An 18,407-nucleotide genomic window follows, 5' to 3' on the forward strand; every position below is an offset into this window, starting at 1 on the left:
GCTCACGCTCATGTATTGCGTGAAAGTTGAAAAAGTATGAGAATACTAAAGTATGAAACAATTGCTTGGCTGAAATCGGGGTTGTGCATGATTTGAATATGTTGTGTGAAGAAGATGGAAGCATAGCCAAACTATATGATTTTGTAGGGATGAACTTTCTTTGGCCATGTTATTTTGAGAAGACATGATTATTTTGTTAGTGTGCTTGAAGTATTATTATTTTTATGCCAATATTAAACTTTTGTCTTGAATCTTTCTGATCTGAACATTCATACCACAATAAAGAAAGTTACATTGATAATTATGTTAGGTAGCATTCCACATCAAAAATTCTGTTTTTATCATTTACCTACTCGAGGAGGAGCAGGAATTAAGCTTGGGGATGCTTGATACGTCTCCAACGTATCTATAATTTTTGATTGTTTCATGCTATTATATTATCTGTTTTGGATGTTTAATGGGCTTTAATATGCTCTTTTATATTATTTTTGGGACTAACCTATTAACCGGAGGCCCAGTGCCAGTTTCTGTTTTTTTGCCTATTTTAGAGTTTTACAGAAAAGGAATACCAAACGGAGTCCAAACGAAACGAAACCTTCGCGAGGATATTTCTTGGACCGAAAGGAAACTAGGAGACTTGGAGTTGAAGTCTGGAATGCCACGAGGAAGCCACGAGGTAGGAGGGCGCGCCTAGGGGGGGTAGGCGCGCCCCACCCTCGTGGGCCCCTCGTAGCTCCACCGACATACTTCTTTCGGCTATATATACTCTTATACCCTAGAAACATCAGGGGCATCCAGGAAACCACTTTTCCACCGCCGCAACCTTCTGTACCGGTGAGATCCCATCTTGGGGCCTTTTCCGGCGATCTGCCAGAGGGGGAATCGATCACGGAGGGCTTCTACATCAACACCATTGCCTCTCTGATGAAGCGTGAGTAGTTTACCACAGACCTTCGGGTCCATAGTTATTAGCTAGATGACTTCTTCTCTCTCTGTGATTCTCAATACAAAGTTCTCCTCGATGTTCTTGGAGATCTATTCGATGTAATACTCTTTTGCAGTGTGTTTGTCGAGATCCGATGAATTGTGGGTTTATGATCTATGAATATGATTTGGTTCTTCTCTGAATTCTTATATGCATGATTTGATATCTTTGCAAGTCTCTTCGAATTATCGGTTTAGTTTGGCCTACTAGATTGATCTTTCTTGCAATGAGAGAAGTGCTTGGCTTTGGGTTCAATCTTGCGGTATCCTTTCCCAGTGACAGTAGGGGCAGCAAGGCACGTATTGTATTGTTGCCATCGAGGATAAAAAGATGGGGTTTATATAATATTGCTTGAGTTTATCCCTCGACATCATGTCATCTTGCTTAATGCGTTACTCCGTTCTTATGAACTTAATACTCTAGATGCATGCTGGATAGCGGTCGATGTGTGGAGTAATAGTAGTAGATGCAGAATCGTTTCGGTCTACTTGACACGGACGTGATGCCTATATTCATGATCATTGCCTTAGATAGCTTCATAACTATGCGCTTTTCTATCAATTGCTCGGCAATAATTTGGTCACCCACCGTAATACATGCTATCTCGAGAGAAGCCACTAGTGAAACCAATGGCCCCCGGATCTCTTTCTTATTATCTTGAATTACTTTTACTTACATCGCATCTCGTTTCATATTTTGCAATCTTTACTTTCCAATCTATACAACAAAAATACCAAAAATATTTACTTTACTATCTCTATCAGATCTCACTTTTGTGAGTGACCGTGAAGGGATTGACAATCCCTTTATCACGTTGGTTGCAAGGTTCTTGATTGTTTGTGCAGGTACTAGGTGACTTGAGCATTGTCTCCTACTAGATTGATACCTTGGTTCTCAAAAACTAAGGGAAATACTTACGCTACTTTGCTGCATCACCCTTTCCTCTTCAAGGGAAAACCAACGCATGCTCAAGAGGTATCAAGTACCACCTAGTCTAGGACACCAACACATGGACAGTGGGGGCCACGGGCGACCGGACCTCCAGCTAGGGTATTTTCTCGGTGTCTTCTTCTTCTGACGAAACCTAACACGGATTGGATGGAAAGTGTATGGAATAGTTTTGATTTTCCCAACTCTGGAATCACAACAACCCCTCTTAATAATACAGATGTTCCTGCTAGGACTAAAAAAGAAACAAAAAAAATCGAGACGCCGAAGAACACTGTCTTTTTTCCTTTTTGTATCAGTGGGGCTACCGAAGACACAACAGAGAAGCCAATGTCTCGAGATAAACTTCACAACCAACATTAGTTCTCGCAAATCATACTGTGATCAACACCAAAATCATAATTGAGTGACAATTGCACTTTCAGCAGGTGGGGAGGGTCGTGGGGGACCCCTCAGGCACGACCTCACCCTAGTAGAGTCGAAGTAGAAGGGCAGGATAAGGCCATCGATCGACACAGGGCCCGGGCAGAGAATCCGGATGCGGGCCGGGCCCTCGCTCTCTATGATCCCACATCAAAAACCACCATCGTGCCCACCGGCTCTGAAACCATATTGAGAATGTGATCCTGGTTGGCCTCAGTCAGAAGCCCGATCAAGACGTGACATAGAGAAATATCCAACTCGGGCATCGAGGAAGCCTCCCTCACGGCGTCGGATTTGGATTTTCGTTATTCAGTGCCATTATCGCCATCACCGAAGCCAAGACATCGAACGGTCCAAAACCTAAACTACCAGGACCCTGATCTATAGCTACACAGGTTTGCACATACGAGATCTAACACCCTCGCCATTGACGACCAAAAGGCCTGAGCCGCTGGAGGATGGTGCCAGAATTATTGTCGCAAATGGGATTCATACATGTCATTTCCCACAATGAATCCCGTGATTGACGCTCCTGCGACAGGGGCGATTCCATGGCGACCATCCTCGAGAGACGGCGACTATGTTCAGAAAATCGAGATTGAGAGATCAACAGGAGAGGAAAGGGATCCCGCGAGGGATACAGAGGCGATATGCCGCCATGACCCACTGGTAATTAGAGATTCGTGGCTCCGAACTAGGAAAGCTATATGCAGCTTGGTGGAGAAAAAATCGAGGAAAGGCAAGGAGGAAAGGAGATCAGGGGAAGATCAAGGTTTATAGAGAAAATCAAGTCTCGAGTAGATTGAGATCAGATTGTGTGAGATGCGGGAAGGTCTACATAAGATAGCAAAGGTATGTGATTGGGCTGGGGATAGTGAAGTAGCCCTGCGTCAGGAAAATGGAGATCCACCTGATCGAGGAAAACAAGGGGATGCGAAGGAAATTATAGGAATTCACACAGAAGAGGAAGAGAATCAATCTGAGGAAAAGAATCAGATCAGCTCCACGAGAGGTGAGGGCTTCTTGGCTAAGATAAAAGGGACGGGGAGTCCTAGGTTTCATTAACAAATCAGTCTACGCAATAACCCAGTTCCACCAGAACCCATGGCAAACCAGGGTGAGGAAAAGAGCAAAGCTGCGATGAAGTAGCACGAGGAGGTGGCCTCGTGCGACCAGAAGGGCGGGAACATCCGTAAGCTGCTGAGGGGAAGCTCGTCCAGGGCAAACGGATGAGCGGCCATGGACGCAGACGCTCCTGATGTGTGAAGGAAATATGCCCTAGAGGCAATAATAAATTATTATTTTATTTCCTTATATCATGATAAATGTTTATTACTCATGCTAGAATTGTATTAACCGGAAACTTGATACATGTGTGAATACATAGACAAAACAAAGTGTCTCTAGTATGCCTCTACTTGACTAGCTCGTTAATCAAAGATGGTTAAGTTCCCTAGCCATATACATGTGTTGTCATTTGATGAATGGGATCACATCATTAGAGAATGATGTGATGGACAAGACCCATCCGTTAGCTTAGCACTATGATCGTTTAGTTTATTGCTATTGCTTTCTTCATGACTTATACATGTTCCTATGACTATGAGATTATGCAACTCCCGAATACCGGAGGAACACTTAGTGTGCTATCAAACGTCACAACGTAACTGGGTGATTATAAAGATGCTCTACAGGTGTCTCCGATGGTGTTTGTTGGGTTGGCATAGATCAAGATTAGGATTTGTCACTCCGTGTTTCAGAGAGGTATCTCTGGGCCCTCTCGGTAATGCACATCACTATAAACCTTGCAAGCAATGTGACTAATGAGTTAGTCACGGGATGATGCACTACGGAACGAGTAAAGAGACTTGCCGGTAACGAGATTGAACTTGGTATGGTGATACCGACGATCGAATCTCGGGCAAGTAACATACCGATCACAAAGGGAACAACGTATGTTGTTATGCGGTTTGACCGATAAAGATCTTCGTAGAATATGTAGGAACCAATATGAGCATCCAGGTTCCGCTATTGGTTATTGACTGGAGATGAGTCTCTGTCACGTCTACATAGTTCTCGAACCCGTAGGGTCCGCACGCTTAACGTTCGATGACGATCGGTATAATGAGTTTATGTGTTTTGATGTACCGAAGGTAGTTCGGAGTCCCGGATGTGATCACGGACATGACGAGGAGTCTCGAAATGGTTGAGACAAGAAGATTGATATATTGGAAGGTTATGTTTGGACACCGGAAAGGTTTCAGATAGGTTCGGGCATTTTCCGGAGTACCGGGGGGTTACCGGACAGCGGTTAATGGGCCTTCATGGGACATAGTGGAAGAGAGGAGGAGGCGGCCAAGTGGAGGGGCGCGCCCCCCAAGCCCAATCCGAATTGGAGAGGGGGGCCGACCCCCCTTTCCTTCTCTCCCTCTTCCCCTTCCTCCCCCCTCCTAGTTGGACTAGGAAAGGGGGGAATCCTACTCCTAGGTTCCCCCCTTGGGGCGCACCCCATGAGGCCGGCCGGGCCCCTCCTCCACTCCTTTATATACGGGGGAGGGGGGCACCCCATAGACACACAAGTTGATTTTAGCCGTGTGCGGTGCCCCCTTCCACAGATTTCCACCTCGGTCATATCATCGTAGTGCTTAGGCGAAGCCCTGCGCCGGTAACTTCATCATCACCGTCACCACGCCGTCGTGCTGACGGAAATCTCCCCCGGCCTCAGCTGGATCTAGAGTTCGAGGGACGTCACCGAGCTGAACGGGTGCAGATCGTGGAGGTGCCGTGCGTTCGATACTTGATCAGTTGGATCGCGAAGACGTTCGACTACATCAACCGCGTTACTTAACGCTTCCGCTTTCGGTCTACGAGGGTATGTGGACACACTCTCCCCGCTCATTGCTATGCATCTCCTAGATAGATCTTGTGTGATCGTAGGAATTTTTTTGAAATACTGCGTTACCCAACAGTGGCATCCGAGCCAGGTCTATGCGTAGATGTTATATGCACGAGTAGAACACAAAGAGTTGTGGGCGATAATAGTCATACTGCTTACCAGCATGTCATACTTTGATTCGGCGGTATTGTTGGATGAAGCGGCCCAGACTGACATTACATGACCGCGTTCATGAGACTGGTTCTACCGACGTGCTTCGCACATAGGTGGCTAGTGGGTGTTTGTTTCTCCAGCTTTAGTTGAATCGAGTGTGGCTACGCCCGGTCCTTGTTGAAGGTTAAAACAGCACACTTGACAAAAAATCATTGTGGTTTTGATGCGTAGGTAAGAACGGTTCTTGCTAAGCCCGTAGCCGCCACGTAAAACTTGCAACAACAAAGTAGAGGACGTCTAACTTGTTTTTGCAGGGCATATTGTGATGTGATATGGTCAAGACGTGATTATATATAAATTGTTGTATGAGATGATCATGTTTTGTAACAGTTATCGGCAACTGGCAAGAGCCATATGGTTGTCGCTTTATTGTATGAAATGCAATCGCCACGTAATTGCTTTACTTTATCACTAAGCGGTAGCGATAGTTGTAGTAGCAATAGTTGGCGAGACGACAACGATGCTTCGATGGAGATCAAGGTGTCAAGCCGGTGACGATGGTGATCATGACGGTGCTTTGGAGATGGAGATCAAAGGCACAAGATGATGATGGCCATATCATATCACTTATATTGATTGCATGTGATGTTTATCTTTTATGCATCTTCTTTTGCTTAGTATGGCGGTAGCATTATAAGATGATCCCTTACTAAATTTCAAGGTATAAGTGTTCTCCCTGAGTATGCACCGTTGCTACAGTTCGTCGTGCCGAGGCACCACGTGATGATCAGGTGTGACAAGCTCTACGTTCACATACAACGGGTGCAAGCCAGTTTTGCACACGCAGAATACTCGGGTTAAACTTGACGAGCCTAGCATATGCAGATATGGCCTCGGAACACTGGTACCGAAAGGTCGAGCGTGAATCATATAGTAGATATGATCAACATAGTGATGTTCACCATTGAAAACTACTCCATCTCACGTGATGATCGAACATGGTTTAGTTGATATGGATCACGTGATCACTTAGATGATTAGAGGGATGTCTATCTAAGTGGGAGTTCTTAAGTAATATGATTAATTGAACTTTAATTTATCATGAACTTAGTCCTGATAGTATTTGCATATCTATGTTGTAGATCAATAGCTCGCGTATAGCTCCCCTGTTTTATTATGTTCCTAGAGAAAAATAAGTTGAAAAATGATAGTAGCAATGATGCGGACTAGGTCCGTGATCTGAGGATTATCCTCATTGCTGCACAGAAGTATTATGTCCTTGATGCACCGCTAGGTGACAGACCTATTGCAGGAGCAGATGCAGACGTTATGAACGTTTTGGCAAAGCTCGGTATGATGACTACTTGATAGTTTAGTGCACCATGCTTTACGGCTTAGAACCGGGACTTCAAAAATGTTTTGAACGCCACGGATCATACGAGATGTTCTAAGAGATGAAATTGGTATTTCAGACTCATGCCCGTGTCGGGAGGTATGAGACCTCTGACAAGTACTTTGCCTACAAGATGGAGGAGAATAGCTCAACCAGTGAGCATGTGCTTAGAATGTCTGAGTACTACAATCGCTTGAATAAAGTGTGAGTTAATCTTCCAGATAAGATAGTGATTGACAGAGTTCTCTAGTCACGATCGCCAAGTTACTAGAACTTCGTGAAGAACTATAATATGCAAGGGATACTGAAAATGATTCCCGAGCTCTTCACGATACTGAAATCGGCGAAGGTAGAAATCAAGAAAGAGCATCAATTGTTGATGGTTAACAAGACCACTAGTTTCAAGAAAAAGGGCAAAGGAAAAGAAAGGGAACTTCAAGAAGAATGGCAAGCAAGTTGTCACTCCCAGGAAGAAGCCCAAAGCTAGACCTAAGCCTGAGACTAAGTGCTTCTACTGCAAAGGGAATGGTCACTGGAAGCGGAACTGCCCCAAGTATTTGGCGGATAAGGATGGCAAAGTGAACAAAGGTATATTTGATATACATGTTATTGATGTGTACTTTACTAGTGTTTATAGCAACCCCTCAGTATTTGATACTAGTTCAGTTGCTAAGAGTAGTAACTCGAAACAGGAGTTGCAAAATAAACAGAGACAAGTTAAGGGCGAGGTGATGATGTGTGTTGGAAGTGATTCCAAGGTTAATAAGATCACCATCGCACACTCCCTTTACCTTCTGGATTAGTGTTGAACCTAAAATAAATGTTATTTGGTGTTTGCGTTGAGCATGAATATGATTGGATCATGTTTATTGTAATACAGTTATTCATTTAAGTCAAAGAATAATTGTTGTTCTATTTACATGAATAAAACCTTCTATGGTCATACACTCAATATAAATGGTTTATTGAATCTCGATCGTAGTGATACACATATTGAAGCCAAAAGATGCAAAGTTAATAATGATAGTGCAACTTATTTGTGGCACTGCCGTTTAGGTCATATTGGTGTAAAGCGCATGAAGAAACTCCGTGCTGATGGACTTTTGGAATAACTTGATTATGAATCACTTGATGCTTGTGAACCATGCTTCATGGGCAAGATGACTAAGACTCCGTTCTCTCGAACAATGGAGCGAGCAACTGAATTATTGGAAATAATACATACTGATATATGCGGTCCGATGAGTGTTGAGGCTCATGGCGGGTGTCATTATTTTCTGACCTTCACAGATGATTTGAGCAGATATGGGTATATCTACTTGATGAAACATAAGTCTGAAACATTTGAAAAGTTCAAAGAAATTCAGAGTGAAGTAGAAAATCATCCTAACAAGAAAATAAAAGTTTCCACGATCTGATCGCAGAGGCGAATATTTGAGTTACGAGTTTGGTCTTCAATTAAAACAATGTGGAATAGTTTCGCAACTCACGCCACCTGGAACACCACAGCGTAATGGTGTGTCCGAATGTCGTAACCGTACTTTATTAGATATGGTGAGATCTATGATGTCTCTTACCAATTTACCACTATCGTTTTGGGGTTATGCATTAGAGACAGCTGCATTCACGTTAAATAGGGCACCATCTAAATCCGTTGAGATGACACCGTATGAACTGTGGGTTGGCAAGAAACCTAAGCTGTCGTTTCTTAAAGTTTGGGGCTGCGATGCTCATGTGAAAAAGTTTCACATGATAAGATCGAACCCAAATCGGAGAAATGCATCTTCATAGGATACCCAAAGGAGACTATTGGGTACACCTTCTATCACAGATCCAAAGGCAAGATATTTGTTGCTAAGAATGGATCCTTTCTAGAGAAGGAGTTTCTCTTGAAGTGAGTGGGAGGAAAGTATAACTTGATAAGGTAATTGTTCCTTCTCCTGAATTGGAAAGTAGTTCATCACAGAAATCAGTTCCCGTGATGCCTACACCAACTAAGTGAGGAAGCTAATGATAATGATCATGAAACTTCGGATCAAGTTACTACCGAACCTCGTAGGTCAACCAGAGTACGTTCCGCACCAGAGTGGTACGGTAATCCTATTCTGGAGGTCATGTTACTTGACCATGACGAACCTATGAACTATGAGGAAGCAATGATGAGCCCAGATTCCGCGAAATGGCTTGAGGCCATGAAATCTGAGATGGGATCCATGTATGAGAACAAAGTATGAAATTTGATTGACTTTGCCTGATGATCGGCGAGCCATTGAGATTAAATGGATATTCATGAGGAAGACGGACGCTGATAGTAGTGTTACTATCTACAAAGCTCGAATTGTCGCAAAAAGGCTTTCGACATGTTCAAGGTGTTGACTACAATGAGATTTTCTCACTTGTATCGGTGCTTAAAAGTCTGTCCGAATCATGTTAGCAATTGCCGCATTTTATGAAATTTGGCAAATGGATGTCAAACCTGCATTCCTTAATGGATTTCTTAAAGAAGAGTTGTATATGACGCAACCAGAAGGTTTTGTCGATCCTAAAGGTGCTAACAAAGTGTGCAAAGCTACATCGATCCATCTATGGACTGGTGCAAGCATCACAGAGTTGGAATATACGCTTTGATGAGTTGATCAAAGCATATAGTTTTATACAGACTTGCGGTGAAGCCTGCATTTATAAAAGGTGAGTGGGAGCACTACAGCCTTTCTGATAAGTATATGTGGATGACATATTGTTGATCGGAAATAATGTAGAATTTTCTGGAAAGCATAAAGGAGTATTTGAAAGGAGTTTTTCAAAGAAAGACCTCGGTGAAGCTGCTTACATATTGAGCATCAAGATCTATAGAGATAGATCAAGACGCTTGATAAGTTTTTTCAATGAGTACATACCTTGACAAGATTTTGAAGTAGTTCAAAATGGAACAGTCAAAGAAGGAGTTTTTGCCTATGTTGCTAGGTGTGAAGTTGAGTAAGACTCAAAGCCCGACCACGGTAGAAGATAGAGAGAGAATGAAAGTCATTCTCTATGCCTCAGCCATAGGTTCTATAAAGTATGCCAAGCTATGTACCAGACCTATTGTATACCCTGCCCTGATTTTGGCAAGGGAGTACAATAGTGATCTAGGAGTAGATCACTGGACATTGGTCAAAATTATCCTTAGAGGACTAAGGAAATATTTCTCGGTTATGGAGGTGATAAAGAGTTCATCGTAAAGAGTTACATCGATGCAAGCTTTGACACTAATCCAGATGACACTAAGTCTCAGTTTGGATACATATTGAAAGTGGGAGCAATTAGCTAGAGTACCTCTATGCAGAGCATTGTAGACATAGAAATTTGCAAAATACATACGGATCTGAATGTTGCAGACCCGTAAACTAAAATTTATCTCACAAGCAAAACATGATCATACCTTAGTGCTCTTGGGTGTTAATCACATAGGGATGTGAACTAGATTATTGACTCTAGTAAAACCTTTGAGTGCTGGTCACATGGCGATGTGATCTATGAGTGTTAATAACATGGTGATGTGAACTATTGGTGTTAAATCACATGGCGATGTGAACTAGATTATCGACTCTAGTGCAGGTGGGAGACTGAAGGAAATATGCCCTAGATGCAAAAATAAATTATTATTTTATTTCCTTATATCATGATAAATGTTTATTATTCATGCTAGAATTGTATTAACCGGAAACTTGATACATGTGTGAATACATAGACAAAACAAAGTGTCCCTAGTATGCCTCTACTTCAGTAGCTCGTTAATCAAAGATGGTTAAGTTTCCTAGCCATAGACATGTGTTGTCATTTAATGAACGGGATCACATAATTAAAGAATGATGTGATGGACAAGACCCATCCGTTAGCTTAGCACTATGATCGTTTAGTTTATTGCTATTGCTTTCTTCATGACTTATACATGTTCCTATGACTATGAGATTATGCAACTCCCGAATACCGGAGGAACACTTAGTGTGCTATCAAACGTCACAATGTAACTAGGTGATTATAAAGATGCTCTACAGGTGTCTCCGATGGTGTTTGTTGGGTTGGCATAGATGAAGATTAGGATTTGTCACTCCGTGTTTCGGAGAGGTATCTCTGGGCCCTCTCGGTAATGCACATCACTATAAGCCTTGTGATGCGTCTCCAATGTATCTATAATTTTTGATTGCTCCATGCTATTATATATATTCTGTTTTGGATGTTTAATGGGTTTTATTATACACTTTTATATTATTTTTGGGCCTAACCTATTAACCGGAGGCCCAGCCCAAATTGCTGTTTTTGCCTATTTCAGTGTTTCGAATGAAAGGAATATCAAACAGAGTCCAAACGGAATGAAACCTTCGGGAACATGATTTTCTGAACAAACGTGATCCAAAGGACTTGGAGTGGACGTCAAGCAATCAACGAGGAGGCCACGAGGCAGGGGGGCGTGTCTACCCCCCCTGGGCGTGCCCTCCACCCTCGTGGGCCCCTCGTAGCTCCACCGACCTACTTCTTCCTCCTATATATACCTACGTACCCTGGAAGCATCAGACACGGAGCCAAAACCCTATTTCCACCGCCGCAACCTTCTGTACCCGTGAGATCCCATCTTGGGGCCTTTTCCGGCGCTCCGCCGGAGGGGGCATTGATCAGGGAGGGCTTCTACATCAACACCATAGCCTCTCCGATGATGTGTGTGTGAGTAGTTTACCTCAAACCTTCGGGTCCATAGTTATCACCTAGATGGCTTCTTCTCTCTCTTTGGATCTCAATACAAAGTTCTCCTCGATTCTCTTGGAGATCTATTCGATGTAATCTTCTTTCGTGGTGTGTTTGTCGAGTTCTGATGAATTGTGGGTTTATGATGAAGATTATCTATGAACAATATTTGAATCTCCTCTAAATTCTTTTATGTATGATTTTTTATCATTGCAAGTCTCTTCGAATTATTAGTTTGGTTTGGCCTACTAGATTGATCTTTCTTGCACTGGGAGAAGTGCTTAGCTTTGGGTCCAATCTTGCGGTGCTCGATCCCAGTGACAGTAGGGGAAACGACACGTATGTATTGTTGCCATCGAGGATAAAAAGATGGGGTTTATATCATATTGCATGAGTTTATCCCTCTACATCATGTCATCTTGCTTAAAGCATTACTCTGTTCTTATGAACTTAATACTCTAGATGCATGCTGGATAGCGGCCGATGTGTGGAGTAATAGCAGTAGATGCAGGCAGGAGTCGGTCTACTTGTCACGGACGTGATGCCTATATACATGATCATACCTAGATATTCTCATAACTATGCTCAATTCTATCAATTGCTCGACAGTAATTCGTTTACCCACCGTAATACTTATGCTATCTTGAGAGAAGCCACTAGTGACACCTATGGCCCCCGGGTCTATTTTCCATCATATTAATCTCCCGTCAATAAGTTATTTCTGGCGTCGTTTATTTTGCTTTCTTTATTTTTAGTCTTTATCATAAAAAATACCAAAAATATTATCTTATCATCTCTTTCAGATCTCACTTTTGCAAGTGGCCATGAAGGGATTGACAACCCCTTTATCGCGTTGGTTGCAAGGTTCTTATTTGTTTGTGTAGGTGCGTGGGACTTGAGCGTGGTCTCCTACTGGATTGATTCCTTGGTTCTCAAAAACTGAGGAAAATACTTACGCTACTTTACTGCATCACCCTTTCCTCTTCGAGGGAAAATCAACGCGGTGCTCAAGAGGTAGCAAGAAGGATTTCTGGCGCCGTTGCCGGGGATTCTACGCACAAGTCAAGACATAACAAGTACCCATCACAAACACTTATCCCTCGCATTACATTATTTGCCATTTGCCTCTCGTTTTCCTCTCCCCCACTTCACCCTTGCCGTTTTATTCGCCCTTCTTCTGTTCGTCTTTTCGTTTGCCTTGATGTCTTACTTGGCTCGTATGGTTGGAATAATTGTTTATTTATTGCTAAACAGAGAACCTAAGATCTATGGATCCTCATCCGCTTGCTAACCTTTTTAAGAGATCCAATTATGATGAACCAATTGCTAGTGAGTTTTGTGCACTAGATTATCTTTATGAAGTTTTGCTTGAAATCCGTGAATCTGAAAATTGTGATGAAGTGATTTATGAAGTGATTCACGATAGATCTTTGAATAAAAAGTAAGATTGCAATGATGTTATTATAAATTCTATTAATGTCAATTGTGTTAATGATATGCAAAACCCTAAGCTTGGGGATGCTAAGTTTGCTATGTCTACTACTTGTTGTAATGATCATGATTGGGGTGATTCTTCTTATGATCTTGAAAATTTATTTAAGCCCCATGATGAATATGAGATTGATAATAATGTTTGCAATAGTATTGAAGGTGGGTTTGGAAGAGTGTCAACTTTAGATCCCACATATTTGGATTTTGATCAATCTTATGCAGTTTTTGATAAAAGTGGGTTTGGAGAGGTCATGACTTTAGTTTATAATATTCCCACTATTTTGGAAGAGTGTCAACTTTGCATGCATGTGGATCATCTAGAGAATATGTTATGTGATAGCTATTTTGTTGAATTTGCTTATGATCCTACATGTAACTATTATGAGAGAGGAAAATATGATTGTAGAAATTTTCATGTTACTAAATTACCTGTTGTTATGTTGAGATTGCTATTGTTTCTTTCCGCTTCCTTGCATATGCTAGTTTTTGCTTGCCTTGCAAATTTGTTTTCTTATAACACTACTGGAATCAGCTAATTTGCCATCTGCCAGCTCTTTGCCGTCTGCTAGCTGACGGCAAAGAAGCTCTTTGCCATCAGCTACCCAAAAGCAGACGGCAAAGAAGCTCTTTGCCGGCTGCCAGCTCTTTGCCGTCGGCCAGCTGACGGCAAAGAATCTTTGCCGTCCGCTGGCGGACGGCAAAGAGTGAGGTGGCCCCCACCCCCGCCCGTTTTTGAAAAACTTAACGGGCCACCTCTTTGCCGTCCGCTAGCAGACGGCAAAGAGGCAAAAAAGCGGATGGCAAAGGGGGGCGGACGGCAAAGAGCCTACTACCTAACGGCCCGTACCCCCGCCCGTTACTCACTTCTTCCCTCTCCCTCCCACGCCGCCGTTTCTCTCCTCCCACGCCGCCGCCCGCCGCGCGCCGCCGCCGCCCCGTCGCCCCAGCCGCCCCGGCTCGCCGCCGCTCCGGGGCCCCGTCGCCCTCACCGCCCCGGCCCCCCGCCGCCCCGCGCCCCCCGCCGCCCCGCGCCCCCCGCGCCCCCCGCCGCCCCGGCTCGCCGCCACCCCCAGGCCGCCTCCTCCACCGCCCCGCCCCCTCCTCCACCGGCCTCCTCCACCCCCCCAGGTGAGCCCCCCATTTTTCAGTTTTTTTTTCTGTTTTTTTCTTTTTTTTCCTTTTTAGTTTTAGTTTTAGTTTAGATTTAGTTTTAGTTGTAGTTTTAGGTTTAGTTTTAGGTTTAGGTTTAGTTTTAGGTTTAGGTTGTAGAAGAAAAAAGAAGAAGAGGAAGAAGAAGAAGAAGAGAAAAAGAGGAGAGGAGGAGAAGAAGAAGAGAAAAAAGGAAAGGAAGAAGAAGAAGAGGAGGAGGAGAAGAAAAAAGAAGAAGAGGAAGAAGAAGAAGAAAAAAGAGGAGAGGAGGAGAAGAAGAAGAGGAAAAAGGAAAGGAAGAAGAAGAAGAGGAGGAGGAGAAGAAAAAAGAAGAAGAGGAAGAAGAAGAAGAAAAAAGAGGAGAGGAGGAGAAGAAGAAGAGGGAAAAGGAAATGAAGAAGAAGAAGAGGAGGAGGAGAAGAAAAAAGAAGAAGAGGAAGAAAAGGAAGAATAGGAAGAAGAAGAAAAGGAAAAAAGAGGAAAAAACCCCGACCCGACACGGCACCCCGACCCCGACCCGGCACCCCGACACGACACCCCGACCTCTAGACCCCGACCCCGACACCCCGACCCCGAGCCTGACCCGACACCCCGACCCCGACACCGACACGGCACCCGGACCCCGACCCCGACCCCGACACCCCGACCCCGACCCCGACACCCCGACCCCGAGCCTGACCCGACACCCCGACCCTGACACCGACACGGCAACCCGACCCCGACCCGGCACCCCGACCCGACATCCCGACCCCGAGACCCCGACCCCGACACCGACACGACACCCCGACACCGACACCCTGACACCACACCCACCCTTACCCCGACACCGACACGGCACCCCGACCCCGACCCGGCACCCCGACCCGACACCCCGAACCCGAGACGGCACCCCGACCCGACACCCCGACCCGACACCCCGACCCGGCACCCCGACCCGACACCACGACCCCGAGACCCCGACCCCGAGCCTGACCCGACACCCCGACCCCGAAAACGACACGGCACCCCGACCCCGACCCGGCACCCCGACAAGACACCCCGACCCCGAGCCTGACCCGACACCCCGACCCCGACACCGACACGGCACCCCGACAAGACACCCCGACCCCGAGCCTGACCCGACACCCCGACCCCGACACCGACACGGCACCCCGACCCCGACCCGGCACCCCGACCCGACACCCCGACCCCGAGACCCCGACCCCGACACCGACACGACACCCCGACACCGACACCCTGACACCACACCCACCCTTACCCCGACACCGACATGGCACCCCGACCCCGACCCGGCACCCCGACCCCGAGACGGCACCCCGACCCGACACCCCGACCCGACACGCCGACCCGGCACCCCGACCCGACACCCCGACCCCGAGACCCCGACCCCGAGCCTGACCCGACACCCCGACCCCGACACCGACACGGCACCCCGACCCCGACCCGGCACCCCGACAAGACACCCCGACCCCGAGCCTGACCCGACACCCCGACCCCGACACCGACACGGCACCCCGACCCCGAGCCGGCACCCCGACCCCGAGACCCCGACCACGATACCCCGACCCGGACCCCGACCCCGACACCCCGACCCCGAGCCTGACCCGACACCCCGACCCCGACATCGACACGGCACACCGACCCCGACCCGGCACCCCAACCCGACACCCCGACCCGACACCCCGACCCCGAGACCCCGACCCCGACACGGCACCCCGAGACCGACACGACACCCTGACCCCCGACACCTCCCGAAAAGGTGTTCTTTGGCCTTCCAGAAGCCGACGGGGTCATATATTTGTGAATTATTAGTTAGGTCATATATCTTTCGATTTTGTTATGAAAAACATCATATATAATTGTGTTGATCGGGTAGTTTTAAATGTGCAGTTGTTTCATCGCTGCGAGGTTTGGTGTTCGACGACCTCGCCGTGCGTTTGACGAGCTCTGCCCCTTCGTTCGTGGGTGAGCACAAATGACATGTCCTCCTCCCCCATTAATTATTTGATCTATTCCGATGAAACTTGATAGCTAGCTACATATGTGTCTTGAATCATCAGTATGCGTAACCAATATGTGTCTCCCGTTCGAAAGCGTCATAGTTATAAATATGCATGCATTTGCATATTTATAACCTTGATTCTTTCGAATTGTCCAACGCTATCCATGGACAGCCCGAGTATGTTTAGATTGGGTTCGTTTTCCCATATGCTTTGCTCCGGATCCGACGCATAAATTTCGTCAGTGCCTCCCCTGTTGTTCTCCGGGTACACATCCTCTCTGTTTATTGCAGAGACGTGTATCAGGAGAACAGCGGGGAGGTGCTGCCGAAATTTTGCGTAGGATCCGGAGCATAGCATGGGAAAATGAACCCAATCTAAACATACTCGGGTGGGATTAGGACCTATCATTACCTATTAGAGTGTAGGTTGCATGGACGTAATAAAATTGACAAAGTAGATCAGCTGATGAATACATACATGGTGAATTATATATATATATATATATATATATATATTTGTTGTGTGTCTAGTAGCTCTGAAAGTCAAGATGAGTGATCGTGCGTGGATGTACACCGGTCACACTGGTCAGAACAAATGGAGCACTGAATGGTTCACAAAAACCAAGGGGTTTGTGCGAGCCGCATTTGCAAATGGCCAGAGGAAAACCTGGTGCCCCTGTTTACGGTGCGGCAATTGGGAAAAGATGACAGAGGCTGAAATGGGCAAACACCTGCAGAAGAGTGGTTTTACGCCCGATTATACGGTGTGGACATTTCATGGTGAGTCTGCCCAACGTGACCGAGCTGAGGTGGATCGTCGTCGCACCGACGAGCATGGTACCGGGATGGAAAACATGGTGCAAGACTTTGATGATGCTCGGGATTCGGACGAGGAGATGGAGGAATCTGCAAAGGCCTTCAATGAAATGTTGGAGTCTTCAAAACGTCCGCTCCATGAGCACACTGAGCTTTGTCAGTTGGATGCCATCTCACAAGTAATGGCTCTGAAGGCTCAGTTCAACTTGGGCAGAGAATGCTACGATGCAATGATGACAGTATTTGGACGCTTTCTACCCAAAGGCCATGTAATGCCTGCAAACCTATACCAGTCGGACAAAATCCTCCGTGCACTGAAGATGCCCTATGATAAGATACATGCCTGTGAGAAAGGATGTGTCTTGTTTAGGCTTGACTATGCGGACTTGAACTATTGTCCCATTTGCAAGTCTTCCAGGTATGTTGTGGTAGACAACGGTATGGGTGAGAAGACACAGACCAAAATCCCCGTTAGTGTTCTTCGGTATATGCCAATCGTACCAAGACTTCAACGTCTTTTCATGGTCGAAGAGACGGCCAGACAGATGACATGGCACAAAACGGGCAAAAGAACCGAACTAGATGCAGATGGGAATCTGATGATTGTACACACATCTGATGGTGTTGCGTGGAAAAAGTTTGATGAATTACATGGTGACAAAGCGGCAGATCCGAGGCATCCTCGAGTCGGCATCAGCACGGATGCGTTCAGTGTGTTTGGTATGACGGCAGCCCAATACAGTTGTTGGCCCGTATTTGTTTTTCCACTCAATCTCCCCCCGGACAGATTATGCAAAGAAAGAACATTTTCCTGACGTTGATAATTCCAGGGCCCAACTATCCGGGGAAAAATATGAATGTGTACATGCAACCGCTTAAGGACGAATTGCAAGAAGCCTGGGATAATGGGTTCAAGACATACGATGCCTATAGCAAACGGAACTTCATAATGCGTGTCTGGTACATGTACTCGACGCATGACTTGCCGGCGTATGCGCTATTCGTTGGCTGGTGTGTGCATGGAAGGTTCCCGTGCCCCACATGCAAGGGAGCTCTTGAGTTTCGTTGGCTTCAGGCCGGTCGCAAGTTTTCTTGCTTCGACATGCATAGAGAGTTCCTGAATCCTCGCCATAAGTTCAGGAAAGACAAGAAGAACTTCATCAGAGGTAGAGTTGTCAAAAACTCTGCACCACATGCATTGACAGGCCAACAGACCCTGGATCAGTTAAACGCTCTCGAGCCAGATCCCGAGCGTCCAGGGTACTTCAAGGGGTATAATTCTAAGCACGCCTGGACTCACAAAACATGCTTATGGGATCTGCCTTACTTCAAAGACCTCCTTTGCCCACACAACATCGACGTGATGCACACTGAGAAGAATATCGCCGAGGCACTTTTTGGTACATTGTTCGGCATAGATGGGAAGTCA

This window comes from Aegilops tauschii, chromosome 2 (assembly GCF_002575655.3).
Source record: "Aegilops tauschii subsp. strangulata cultivar AL8/78 chromosome 2, Aet v6.0, whole genome shotgun sequence".
Classification (NCBI taxonomy): Eukaryota; Viridiplantae; Streptophyta; class Magnoliopsida; order Poales; family Poaceae; genus Aegilops; species Aegilops tauschii.